General features: G+C 38.4%; 1 long non-coding RNA gene across 1 annotated transcript; it reads left to right on the top strand.

The window, feature by feature from the left end:
- The first annotated feature begins 1337 nt into the window (after positions 1-1337).
- On the top strand, positions 1338-3019 carry LOC115929565. Its single transcript, XR_004066547.1, has 3 exons — positions 1338-1437; positions 2121-2231; positions 2915-3019. It is a non-coding gene; the product is annotated as an uncharacterized LOC115929565 (long non-coding RNA).
- Positions 3020-14966: the final 11947 nt, after the last annotated feature.

The following is a 14966-nucleotide window of genomic DNA, read 5'->3' as shown; positions in this document are numbered from 1 at the left end:
CGAAGTCACAATGTTAATTTAGTTTGCGGCCTTTTTTTAGTTGATTACTGGCGACGGCTACTTACTGATTTGTTTAGAATATAAACCTTTCAGTGAAACAAATGTTTAAGTAGTTGACTGTAACTATATTTCGATCTTCAACGATATTGTAATCCATACCAAGTATTTGTTATCTAGTCTCCAAACACCGTGTTGTTGTTGTCCAAAACACTGTGTTTCTTCACAATACCCAGACTAGAATATAGTTCTGTTTTTTTCACCTGACGACTGAACATTAATATTCCCATTATAAAAATAATAGAAAACACATTAAACATTAAAAGAGATATTTAGTTCATTTACTTCGTTTAAGTTATGTAATGATGTAGTTTTACGAAGGAGGTTGTCCATTCCTTTACTGTCTTATTTAAAATGCCAGTTTTAAATTAATTTCCCTTTCATCCGTCAAAAGAAGATAAAGTGGTCAAAAGGGGAATTATTTTTCTAATCGCTTTTATTTCATTCATTGTCTTTGGAACTCAATTTGCACAGATATCGACGAATGTGCTTCCACTCCGTGTATGGCTAATGAAGATTGTATTGATGCAGTGAACATGTATACTTGTGCGTGCTCTGCTGGTTATGCTGGGACTCCGTGTGTAGGTAAGCTATCAAGTCAAAGCAGATTACATACAAACACCTATTACATAAAGCAAATGCTCCTTTCTCATCAAGACATTATAGATACCTAGGCTTTCATGCTTCGTATCAGAGTCGAATTCAACTCACGGTTTGCATCTCCACTCGATCAACATTGAAAAGTCACAATGTTAATTTATTTTGCGGCCTTTTTTATTTGATTACCTGCGACGGCTACTTACTAATTTGTTTAGAATATAAACCTTTCAGTGAAACAAATGTTTAAGTAGTTGACTGTAACTATATTTCTATGTTCAATGATATTGTAATCCATACCAAGTATTTGTTATATAGACTTCAAACACCGTGTTGTTGTTGTCCAAAACACTGTGTTTCTTCACAATATCCAGACTAGAATATAGTTCTGTTTTTTTCACCTGACGACTGAACATTAATATTCCCATTATAAAAATAATAGAAAACACATTAAACATTAAAAGAGATATTTAGTTCATTTAATTCGTTTAAGTTATGTATTGATGTAGTTTTACGAAGGAGGTTATCTATTCCTTAACTGTGTTATTTAAAATGCCAGTTTTAAATTAATTTTCCTATGATCCGTCAAAAAAAAGATAATGTGGTCAAAAGTGAAATTATTTTCTAGTCGCTTTTATTCCAATGATTATCACTGAAACTCAATTTGCACAGATATCAACGAATGTGCTTCCACTCCGTGTATGGCTAATGAAGATTGTATTGATGCAGTGAACATGTATACTTGTGCGTGCTCTGCTGGTTATGCTGGGACTCCGTGTGCAGGTAAGCTATCAAGTCAAAGCAGATTACATACAAACACCTATTACATACAGCAAATGCTCCTTTCTCATCAAGACATTATAGATACCTAGGCGTTCATGCTTCGTATCAGAGTCGAATTCAACTCACGGTTTGCATCTCCACTCGATCAACAGTGAAAGTCACAATGTTAATTTAGTTTCCGGCCTTTTTTATTTGTTTACCGGCGACGGCTACTTACTAATTTGTTTAGAATATAAACCTTTCAGTGAAACAAATGTTTAAGTAGTTGACTGTAACTATATTTCGATGTTCAATGACATTGTAATCCATACCAAGTATGTGTTATCTAGTCTTCAAGCACCGTGTTGTTATTGTCCAAAACACTGTGTTTCTTCACAATATCCAGACTAGAATATAGTCCTGTTTTTTTCACCTGACGACTGAACATTAATATTCCCATTATAAAAATAATAGAAAACACATTAAACATTAAAAGAGATATTTAGTTCATTTATTTCGTTTAAGTTATGTAATGATGTAGTTTTACGAAGGAGGTTGTGCATTCCTTGACTGTCTTATTTAAAATGCCAGTTTTAAATTAATTTTCCTATCATCCGTCAAAACAAGATAAAGTGGTCAAAAGGGGAATTATTTTTCTTGTCACTTTCATTCCAATGATTATCATTGAAACTCAATTTGCACAGATATCGACGAATGTGCTTCCACTCCGTGTATGGCTAATGAAGATTGTATTGATGCAGTGAACATGTATACTTGTACGTGCTCTGCTGGTTATGCTGGGACTCCGTGTGCAGGTAAGCTATCAAGTCAAAGCAGATTACACACAAACACCTATTACATAAATCAAATGCTTTTTTCTCATCAAGACATTATATATATACCTAGGCTTTCATGCTTCGTATCAGAGTCAAATTCAACTCACAGTTTGCATCTCCTCTCGATCAACAGTAAAATGTCACAATGTTAATTCATTTTAATGACCTTTTTTATTTGATTACCTGCGACGGCTACTTACTAATTTGTTTAGAATATAAACCTTTCAGTGAAACAAATGTTTAAGTAGTTGACTGTAACTATAGTTCGATGTTCAACGATATTGTAATCCATACCAAGTATTTGTTATCTAGTCTCCAAATACCGTGTTGTTTTTGTCCAAAACACTGTGTTTCTTCACAATATCCAGACTAGAATATAGTTTTATTTTTCACCTGACGACTGAACATTAATATTCCCATTACAAAATAATATATACACATTAAACATTAAAAGAGATATTTAGTTCATTTACTTTGTTTAAGTTATGAATTGTTGTAGTTTTACGAATGAGGTTGTCAATTCATTAACTGTCTTATTTAAAATGCCAGTTTTATATTAATTTCCCTTTCATCCGTCAAAAAAAGATAAAGTGGTCAAAAGGGGAATTATTTTTCTTGTCACTTTCATTCCAATGATTATCACTGAAACTCAATTTGCACAGATATCGACGAATGTGCTTCCACTCCGTGTATGGCTAATGAAGATTGTATTGATGCAGTGAACATGTATACTTGTGCGTGCTCTGCTGGTTATACTGGGACTCCGTGTGCAGGTAAGATATCAAGTCTAACCAGATTACATACAAACACCTATTACATAAAGCAAATGCTCCTTTCTCATCAAGACATTATAGATACCTAGGCTTTCATGCTTCGTATCAGAGTCAAATTTAATTCACGGTTTGCATCTCCACTCAATCAACAGTGAAAAGTCACAATGTTAATTAATTTAAATAGCTTTTTTTTAGTTGACCCAGCGACGGCCTGACGTAAAAAGTTAATGAATCATTTTATCTTCCAAAATTACAAAAGTGTGAATCAAGCTACAGTGTCAAACATAAATGAGAAGGTTGACAAATTGTTAGGCTACCCCGGGTCCTTTCGCTAAAAATAGTCCATTCCGTCACAAAATTATTTTTCACTCTTTCTTTTACAACACAAGATGGCGCTATTCAATGAAATCAGCACTATTATTCCGGTGTGACCGCGCCGTTTGTCCTACCAGTTTCGTTTGTCCGTCGGACATAATATACGGGTTTTCTGCTCGCACGTATCGTCCGAGGGACGATCCGTGCGAATTGCTATCCGCGCAGTCTGTCCCCCCATTGTTTTACGTGTATATTTGATAAAAGGAAGAAACTCGGCAAATCAATGTAGTTAGGCCTGTTGTAAATCATGTGGTTGGCATTTTTTCTAGAAATTACATAATAATAACTCTCTACAATTTTTTAAAGCAAATGGGCCAGTCTTTTTGAAAGAAGAAGTGAGTATTTTCTTTAAAACCTTTATTCTATGAAGGCATACACGTGATATCGGCCCCACAATTACTGTTGTAATCGATTGTACGTGGCTTCGTACTTACGGTCAGATGAGCATATCATGACACTGGCAGGTCACTAATTGGCGTATGCTCCAAGGGGCGGAGCCCCCGGAAGCGCCTGGGTTTTAGGCATTACAATTAAGGTCAGATTAGCATCCAGGAGCCAGCCTTAGGGCCAAAGATGGGGTCCAGGGGGGCAGAGCCCCCGGAATTAGCTCAGGGGTATGGGCATTTAATTACGGTTACATGAGCATACTTTCTTTTCTATTTCTTTCTATTTAATTTTCTTTAATATACTTTTTCAAAAGTGTGGGGGTGGGAGGGGGACCTGACATGACGGCCTCTAAATAGTAAATAAGCACATTTCTTACATGACTGTAAATTGTGATATATGTCATTCTCCAACAAACGCATAAAAAGTATAATTTACTAAAAAGCGAGGAAAAATCCCGGAAAATTAGGCCATTTCAGCAAGATCTGTATATCACTGGTATCAAATTAGAAAAAAAAAACTTTTAAAGTTTATATTGGTGGGGGGGGGGTAGGAACTGGCTGAATACTTACACCTATGGTGTCGAGGGGCTCTTTCTTCATTTTTTTGTAATGTAAATAAGCTTAGTTTGTGTGGGTGTCACTCAGGCGCAGATATACGGGGGGCGATGGAGCCGCCGCTCCCGCCCCCCCCCCCCCCCTCTTTGAAAAAATAAGAAAGGAAAGGAAAGAAAAAAGAAAGAAAAGGAAAAAGTAAAGAAAGAAGGGCTAAAAACACGAGTTAGAAGAAGACCCATCAGGGCACTCACTTATCCGTATAAGGAGGAAAAATACACGGGGGCTCGGGGTGAATTAGCCCCCGAAATGCCAAAAAGAGCCCCCGAAAGTCATAAAAGTAACCCCCGAAATGTTTTAAGTATTTTTCTTTGATCCGTATATAGGACAAGGCCCTGGGGCAGCTAGCCATACTCCGATATTTGGGTCGTTTTCCGATCAGAACTAGCCCTAACTATCATTTGTTTCAGAACCTAAGGCAAAGTTACCCAATCCCTTTAAGTTTAAAAAAGTAGACTTCATTGAACTGTAATTAGGCTTAGGAACCGGGGAGGGGGATTGGGGGACACAGCCCCCCCCCAAAAAAAAATATATATATATATATATATTAGGGGGGCTCAGAGATCATTGAGCCCCCCCCCCCCCCCAATATTTTTGGCGGGGCTTATAGATATCATTAATTGAGCCCCTCAATCTTTTGGTGGGGCTTAGATAATTGAGTCCTTAGGGGCTCAGATATCATTGAGCCGCCCTCCTCCCCAATGATTATATTCTAGGCATGAAACTCATGTATACCTATAATCTACAGACGTACCATTCAAATATAAACATTTTATAAATATTTACTTAGGGAGGAGGGAGGGGGGCTCAGACATCGGATCTCGCATATCATTGACCCACAAAATATATTAAACCCCCAAATATTTTGGAGGGACTCTGATATCATTGAGCCACATTTGTTGGTGGGGCTCAGATATCATAAGCCCCCCCCCCCTCAAGTGTTTTTGGTGGGGCTCGGATAACATCACGTAGCCCCCCCCCCCCCCCCCCGATATTTATGTGGGGCTCAGATAACATCATGGAGCCCCCCGATATTTTTGAGGGGCACGGATATCATTGAGCCACCCCCCAAAAAAAAAATATTTCGGCCGGGCTCGGTTATCATGAGCCCCCTCCCCAATATTTTGTTCGTGCTGATGAGTTGAGGGAAGTGTATGCCGGAGATATTGACTTTGTAGCATTAACTCGGCAGCTAACAAGCCTCCAAGACGTGTGTGACGATGAGAGTAAACCTATCAAATATACATTAAAACAATCTGTGAGATTTTCAACAACAGTCCATAACAGTCTATAAGAGATCATTCTCAGAGGTGCACATCCTTCTTCTCATTTACCTTACAATCCCGGTTACAACGGCAAATTGCGAGAGAACATTCTCTGTCTTAAAACGGATCAAAACTTCTCTGATAAGTACAATGACCCAAAGAAAGCTCAACCAAAGCTTAACATTACACATCTCGTAAAGATAAACTGAACTTGAAAACTAGTGCCCAAACTTTGTTTCCAGGAACACAAGAAGACAAAACTTCTTTGGCACATTTGTCTGAGGATGCATGAAAAGAAGAAAAGTCTGAAATTTTTCGCCGCGATGACATAGACGAGGAACAAAGAATTTATTTTCAGGTGCAAATTAAAGACAAAGAAGGATCTCAGAATTATATTTTTGGGTGGTGCCACATTTCAGTTTTTAAATATGTCCGGTTCAATGAATCGTCTTCTTTTTCTAATAATTTAATGAAACGTCCCCTCCCCCACCTAGGGAGCGCTTTAAGTGATTCGCTTGCTCAATACCGCCCCTCCCTAAAATAAGATCCTAGCTACGCGCCTGCATTAAAATATATAGCTATGATGCTTACTAAGTTGACGAAATAATTTGTATATCTATGTCGTCGACGAAAATGATCATTTGCGCATAACAATTTAGCCTTTGGCCCCGGATTTATAGGGTTAAATTTGTAGATATTGGAACATTTAATTTTGTTGGTAATTAATTGGTGGCTTGTTTTGTCGGGAATCGTTGGCCTCTATACCCCCCCCCCCCCCCCCCACAATGAAAAAGGACTAGCGACGCCACTGACGACACATCAGGCCTATACTTGCGTTTTGTGAGAGGCTCAAGTATCCGGGCCAGCTATTTATAGTTGAGTAAGTTTTGAAGAAAAACAAAAACGAGTACTCGCTCTCCAATCGTATTGGTTATTGGGGAATTTCGAATGTCATCAAATATGTTTTTTTCCTTTCAACATAATAATTGTTTTGCGACTCAATTCAGGCCTGACTAAATATAAACTTTTTCGTAAGGCAACAGACAAGTAATTTAGTCATATACCTGATTAACATTTGAAGATTTCCTACACTAGTGCCTGGTCGTGCGTGTTCCATATTTGAACATTAAGTTGCACCTGAAATTGCAACATGTGCATTGTAAGCTCCAAACGCTTTCTTTCATACAAATACACCAACAAAAAATCCCTAAAGCTTGAATGCATACTATTTCACAAGATGTAATTAAACAATATGAATTATATTAATGACACACTTACATGTACATGCAAATGCATGATCATTTTTGCGCTTCTTGCTCCCAGAAAGATAGTTTCCTCCTACATTTAATTTTGTTGCTGTTATGAGTTTATGAGTTTATATTCATATTTTTGTTATCAAACAGGAATAAATAAATGAATATATAAATACATTTGTACAATGATAATTGTAAAATGATGATAGAAGAACCAATGAAAATCGCAACTGATCTTCCCTAATTCCTTTTCTTTTCTTCCTCTTTGTTTTCTGTCCCTTTCTCTCCTCTTTCCCTTTCACTTCCCTTACTTCTCTCTCTCTCTCTCTCTCTCTTTCTCATTTAAGTTTGCTGAGGGTGGCAGGGGCCCTTCGCCCCCTCCCGCCGATCCACGCGACTTTGGTGAGATTAATCGCAACTGATCTCTGCTTCTTTTCACCCTTTTCTTTTCTTCTTCCTCTTTTGTGTTCCATTTTAGCTCTCCTCTTTCCCTTTCCCTTCTTTCTTTCTTTTTTTTGCGGGGAAGGGTGGGGAAGTCGGGGAGGGGGCAGAGGCAAAGGCCTTTCTCCGCGATCCACATCTTGTTTGCAGAAAAATTGCAACTGATATTCCTTCTTTTCTTTTCCTCTTTTGTTTCTTTCCCTTTCCTTCCTTCTCTCTTGTTTTGCGCGGGGGGGGGCAACAGCATGGGCGGCAAGGCCCTTCCGGCCCCCCAATCTCATTCTTTTCGCCTTTTTCTCTTCTTCTTCCTTTTCTCTTCTTTCCCTTTCCCTTCTTTTCCTTCCTTCTCTCTCTCTCTTTGCTAAGGGGGGGGGGGAGGGGTACAAATCGGGACAAATTGCAACTGATCTCCCCTACCTTTCTTCTTCCTCTTTTCCCCCCCTTTCCCTTCCCTCACTTCTCTCTCTCTCTCTCTCTCTCTCACACACATTTAAGTTTGCTGAGGGAGGCAGGGGCCTTTCGCCCCCTCCCCCCGATCCACACGATTTTGGTGGGATTAATCGCAACTGATCTCTGCTTCTTTTTACCCTTTTCTTTTCTTCTTCCTCTTTTGTGTTCCATTTTAGCTCTCCTCTTTCCCTTTCCCTTCTTTCTCTCTTTTTTTGGCGGGGAGGTGGTGGGGTGGTCGGGGAGGGGGGCAGAGACAAAGGCCTTTCTCCGCGATCCACATCTTGTTTGCAGAAAAATTGCAACTGATATCCCTTCTTTTCTTTTCTTCTTTTGTTTCTTACCCTTTCCTTCCTTCTCTCTTGTTTTGCGGGGGGGTGAGGCAACATCTGAATAATCTGATTATGATGTTCTTTTATCCATAAGCGAGTTCGTAATTGCACATTCCGCATGCGCCAAAATCGGGAACGAACTTTTACAAAGGTCACATGAACATAAAGAGAGCTGAGAGAGGAACTGTATTTTTTTGTGTGTGCTGGCCTTTCCTTTGTGAATGATCACATCAGTCACCGAAAATCATTTCTGAATGTCGGAATTGGTTCTTTTTAGTAAACTTTACTTGAAATCTGGTCATCGGTAAAGTATTATCGGCATTATCGTGATCCAAGTCCCCAGGGACTCGACCTTTATGTCTAGACGTTGCATAATGCAATTCGTATTGGTATTTTATTCCATCTCAGAGTGATTATAGACGTTATTTTTTAAGGATAATAAAGATAAAGCTGTCTGGGTTTTTAAAGATAATGCTTCAAAACAAATCGAACAAGCTGTTTATTTCTTTATTCATGGTTTGTTTCTACTGTTTATCTATTTTAATTGCCAACCATCGAAAACGAATTTATTATGCATTTCACAGAGGAAGTTTGCATAGGAGAACTATGCTTTCTAATGGATCCGTAAAATATGGCACAGCTTTATGGGCCTGGGAGAGCCCCCACCGGGGGTTCCGGGGCGGAGCCCCAGGATACTCTAGAGTTAATTTGACTTTAAAGAGCTAGTGTCTCTAGGATATAAAGAGAGATTATTTCTTCAGTGAAGTGAAAGGAATCTTGAAAATAAAATAGCCCTTTCATTTCATTTTAGAAATAAACTCTAATCCATCCCTTGATATTTAAATTGCACTGCTCCTATTTCGTGCTTTGTTCACACTCTTCCTGTTCTATAAAGGGTGCTTTCTCTATTTGATCATCAACAGAAGCAAAATGCTAGGCCACGAACTTTTCGAAGCGTGACCAGATTGAAAGTATGCTTAAATGGGGGCATTGATGTATGTAGAAAAAAATGATTATGATCCCATGTAACGCTTCGAAATGTAAAGAAGAATGATAAAAAACAAAATTCACAGAGGAAAGTTTGCATATTGATGAAACATATGGGCACAGGCCAAGATTTAAACCCACTCAAGTATGAATTTGGCGCATCTTCCCTCATCTTCTTCAACCAGGAAATGGACTTCATTGTAGCCTTAGGACAGGATGGTGAAATAAAATTGATAAAAAGAACATCATAATCAGATTATCCGACCCCGGAAACCCCATGAATTCATCAACTTTTATCATTTTCCATTTTCTTTCGTAACTACACTTGACCTGTAACTATCAGATGGCGGCCATTTTGGATTTGACCAATATGACCAGTATGGCAGCCCCAAGGAGATCTCAAATTGATGAAAGAATTATCATAATCAGATTCTCTGACCCCAAAAACCCCGTAGATATATAAACTTTTATCATACTAGCCCATTTCCTTTCGTAACTACACTTGATGTGTAACTATCAGATGGCGGCCATTTTGGATTTGACAAATATGACCAGTATGGCAGACCCTAGGAGACCTCAAATCGATGAAAGAACATCAAAATCAGATTCTCTGACCCCCAAAACCCCATAAATATGTAAACTATTATCATACAACCGCTTTTCCTTTTGGAACTACGCTTGACCTTTAACTCAGATGGCGGCCATTTTGGATTTGCCCAATATGGCATACCCAGAGGGTGCCCTCTTGGCGGCCGGAAGAAATCGTAAAAGTATGGTATAATCTACCTCTGGGCCAAATTTGGTGCTTTTAGAAGAATCTGCACCAAACAACCCCTATTTAGCCCTAACAGCCTCCACTATATTGACTATATATATGTGTGGACTAGAGTACGGACATTCGGTGCGGCAGGCGGACTACTGGTGCGAGACCTCTTCCGCACGGATCGTCTGTCAGACATTTGAGGCGCGCACGGAATGTCCGACACGGACATTCTGCGCGGATAAAATCCGCACCGATCGTCCGCTCTCGATCGATCTCTAATAGTCGGACGATCGGTGCGGGTTACATTCTACGCGGTCACACCGGCACCTTGATTTTCATGAGACAAGTCGCTGAAAACGTACTCCAAACTGCAATTTATTAACAATCTACATCCATAACTTTATGAACAATTTTGAAAAAATGAACCCTTATTTTCGTTTATTGCAACAAACGTGCAAAACAAAGCTTTCATTTTTATTATACGATACTTTTAAAATTGATGGTACTTGCTAATTAGTTTAGAATAGATACCCTTTCAGTGAAACAAGATTAGTAGGTGACTGTTTACTATGTTTCGATGTTCAATGATATTGTAATACATACCAAGTATTCGTTATCAAGTCTCCAAACACCGTGTTGATGTTGTCCAAAACACTGTGTTTCTTCACAATATCCAGACTAGAATATAGTTTTGTTTCACCTGACGAATGAAAATTAATATTCCTATTACAAAATAGAGAACACATTAAACATTATTTTAAAGAGATAGTTAGTTCATGTCAGGCGCGGATCTACGGGGGGGGGGGGTTTAGGGGGTTTAAACCCCCCCCCCCCCCCCCTTGGGCGGCCCAGAAAAAAAAGAAGAAAAAAAGGGAAAAAAAAGAAAAAAAGAAAGAAAAAGAAGAAAGAAAAAAAGAAAGAAAAAAGAACGCACGCTGGAGAGAAACCCTTTCAAGTGCAAATATTGTGAGAAGATATTCAACTCATCTGGTAACTTAACCAAACACATGATAACTCTGGATATAACTGTGTATTAAACTGTTACTTGATTTAAAAAGACGTTATCATGCACTGCTTTTTATGGTCTCCATTGTGTTAATAGATGCCAGGAAAACATCACTTACGGGGTTCAAATAAACACCCCAAAAAAAATCGGCTTGCCGCTTCGCGGCTCGTGGACGATGCTCCGCATCGTCATTATTTTGGTCAAACCCCCCCCCCCTTAGCAAAAAGCTAGATTCGCCCCTGCATGTTATGAAAAGAATATCCTATCTCTTCAGAACACCCACCTGTTACAAGCTATATATGGAACAACAACAAAATCATATGTATTTGAGATAGAAAATATGCGATAATCCTATGAATAAAGAACCTGCTTTGATGACATATATCGTGACTTTAACCTTTAATAAACATTGCATGGTCTTCATTGTAATTTACAATTGAGTCTCTAAGCGCTATGGAAATAGAAGAAAATCAAGAAATGAAATAATAAGAACATAGTAGCACGGTAAATATCCAAACTAAAAACTACATTGTATTGCATAAAGAATGGTACGAAATTAACTCTGAAAAAGGTGAGACTGCCAGCTGATTTTTTCTTTTCTTCGAATAATCTTTGCTCACATACGAAAACCAAGTGCATATTGTCACAAGGCGGGAATCGAGAAACACCTTAGACTGGGATCTTACTAATTTACACAGATAATAATATTAGGTTAAATGAACCTTTATTAATGTAAGCTATTTCCTTCACCTGATATGTGAATAAAGCTATCTTGTCAGGGGTAATCTCAACAACTCTTACACAGTACAACTGTGATATTTGACCAGCGTACGCCGTCTTACCTTACAGGAAATACTCCAACAACCTTACCGGAAGTTTTCTTTTTGCTTCAAATGAAAGTTACCCTTGTTTTTAGAATATCCTATCTCTTCAGAACACCCACCTGTTACAAGCCATATATGCAACAACAACAAAATCATATTTAATTGAGATAGAACATATGCGATAATCCTATGAATAAAGAACCTACATTGATGACACATATCCTGACTCTAACCTTTAATAAACATTGCATGGTCTTCATTGTAATTTACCCCCTCCCCCAAGATTTCCATTAAGAAGGTAAACAAGTTAATACCCACTTTCTAAATTAACAATTTTAAGTACACCATTCTTAAATTCCACGCTTTTGGAGCAGTTTGGTCCTTAACGATAAATGTGAAATTCGTTATTTATTTTAGTATATTTTCTCTACTTTCAGTCGTGGTCTGTTCTGCGGACATCCCGTGTATGAACACAGGTACCTGTGACAACAATGTATGTACATGTGCTTCGGGGTATTATGGAGCTACATGCGCTGACACAAGTAAGATATTTATAGAATAATATTCAGTTTTTATATAGCGTAAATTACAAATGAGTCTTTAAGCACTATGGAAATAGAAGAAAATCAAGAAGTGAGTACTGAAGAAATGAAATAATAAGAACATAATAGCACGGTAAATATCCGAGCTAGAAACTACACTGTATTGCATAAAAAAATGGTACGAAATTACGTCGTATTGATGAACAAAACTTATATTTTTGAAGAAAAAAAAAGTCTTATTGCTCCGATTGTCTTATTTTCGCTCGCGTGAACATTGCCAGCACAAAACACTGACCTCTACCTCCTGGGTGGATCATCGCCCGTTCCCATTCACTATACGTTACGTACTAAAAGGCTGTATTGTCTGACCGTTCATTAATATATATATGTTTTTGCTAAACTCGGCAAAATGTTTGCTTTTACTAAATGGACAAATTTACGGTGGGGGTTGGATGAAATGGACATAATGAACATAGCAGAAGTGATAATTGATAATTCATGCTTCTTATCCTTCGTGTGCTTGACCTATAATCTCACAATCACTTGGCAGACTGGGTCCAAAGTTCGACTTGATTCACATGTGTATTATAGGCAATGGCGAGCTTGCCACCTATTTTGAAAAATTACGGTGGGTGAACTTTCAAAAGTCAATGAAACATGAGGGCTCCAATGAAAGAGCTAGTGATAACGTACGTCGGGTGGATGTGCTTTTCGTTTAAACAAAAAATGAATTTTTAACGATTTTTTTAAAAAAACGTCCATAGGCTAACATGTATGGCTGCTGACTCTGACGATAGGGGGCGTTGTGAAATAAGACTAAACGGAGCTATTTGCTGATCTTTCATTTTTATATTTACAAAATATCATGAAAATGACCGAATGAGGCGCAATAAGCAATGAAAGTATAAAGCACCGCCAAATTTTCCATTACTATGGCGATGTAACCGAAATCGCTCCGTCACAGGGGTAACAATCGCAATGCGCGGGCTCGCTTTCAAGGGGTTAACACTGTGACATGGAATTTATGTCATGTTGATAGATTAAACGAGAACTTACCTAAGTTTGAAGTTTGATCTTCATTTTATGAAGTAACGGAGAGAGTAGGGATTATGTGAGACACGAGCTGCGCGTGCGCCAATCAGTCTTGAAAAAATAGTGAGGCCAGAGTGAAAACTATATGATTAAACAGAGATTCTGTCCTTCACCTCATCCAGAATAATGTAATACGCCTTAAGTTGGTTTAATTCTCGAAGCAACGGGAGGGTGGGTAGGGCACATAATCCCTAGATTCTCCGTTACTTCATAAAATGAAGATCAAACTTCAAACTTAGGTAAGTTCTCGTTTAATCTATACATTTTATCTCGTAACTCCAAGTTGCGGGATTCTGTGAGATATTGAAAGCCACTCTGGATCCACTAGTAAACATAATATACTCATATATGAAAGAAGATATCATAGGTCAACAATTTTATGTGCTTTTGCACAGATTGACATTTGCCACGAAGAAAAACATGATTTCTTCAAGAAAACAGAACATTTCATTTAGAAAAACTGCACCAGTGTGTATGAACATAAAATACTTGCCAGTGTGAACTGTTTTAAAAGACGGGCACTCGGAAAAACTATCCCGTTTCTGTAAACATATCAAAAAAGCATGAAAACGAAAACTTAGCCACTTTGGCCTACCAGTAATAAATCTTAGAAAATAGAATTTCATGCTAGAAAGGTAGAATAATTCACTTAACCAAGTATTAGTTGCATAAATTGGCCCAATCTGAGGCCCAAATTTGTATATCCGGATTCTTAACCTTGCTCAATGAACGACAAAGTCAAGCTTCCAATGCAGCCCTTTGGAAACTATCAACATGTTTGTACACTATATGCTTGTTATAGTAAGTACAAAGGTGTTCTCTGACGACCATCAGGCCATCAACATAATATCACAGATGGGCACATGTCTCGCTTCGGCTGCGGACGTTGAAGCTTCAAATCCTGAACGCGACAAAACCTCTCTTGCCCAACGGGAATCGTGTCTTTTGATACTGCACAGTGAGGTCTCTTGTAACTTTTGAAGAGGCGTTTTTCTTCTCCCCGAAGCGATCCTATCTTTGTCAAATACAGCCTTAAAGTCTGTACTACACATAGTCGCTTGTTAAGCGGGTATTCCTTCAAATCTGTTACAGTCTTGCACTACCTTCTTGCAAGCTAAGTTGTCTGTTCTCAAGAGGTAAAGCGTCTGTACGCGCTGTGCTGATAACAAAAATATCGGCATACAGGATTTTAGTTTAAACACTTCCCTCAAGAACCTTGCCACCATTAGGTTGTCCTTCAATGATTGCCCTCCTTGAAAAAGAGCATATAACTACCAATATCACAATTTTAGCGGTGTTTATAGCACTATATCCAATTCCTCTCTCCATCACATTTGTTAAGAAAATCTAACACCTCACCGACATACGTCTGCAACGGATCAGTCGAACGTCTGTGACAAAAGTAAATCCATCGCCTAATATAGGAGATGTACTGTTTTCCGGTAGATTACCTCCATGACACCAATATAATGGATTGAGCTGATTCCGGAAGGCCTCTTGCTTGTATCGATTTCATGATAATCTGCAAGCAAGCAAGCAAGAACAGTTTGTTGCATTGGGGTGAATTCTCCCAGTTTCTGTTTGGACTAATGTATGCGCACTCTGTGGCAAACAGT

Source organism: Strongylocentrotus purpuratus, unplaced genomic scaffold (assembly GCF_000002235.5).
Source record: "Strongylocentrotus purpuratus isolate Spur 01 unplaced genomic scaffold, Spur_5.0 spur5_scaffold_5, whole genome shotgun sequence".
Lineage (NCBI taxonomy): Eukaryota > Metazoa > Echinodermata > Echinoidea > Camarodonta > Strongylocentrotidae > Strongylocentrotus > Strongylocentrotus purpuratus.
The sequence above is the reverse complement of the archived record's forward strand: the minus strand, read 5'-3'. Positions and strand labels throughout refer to the sequence as shown.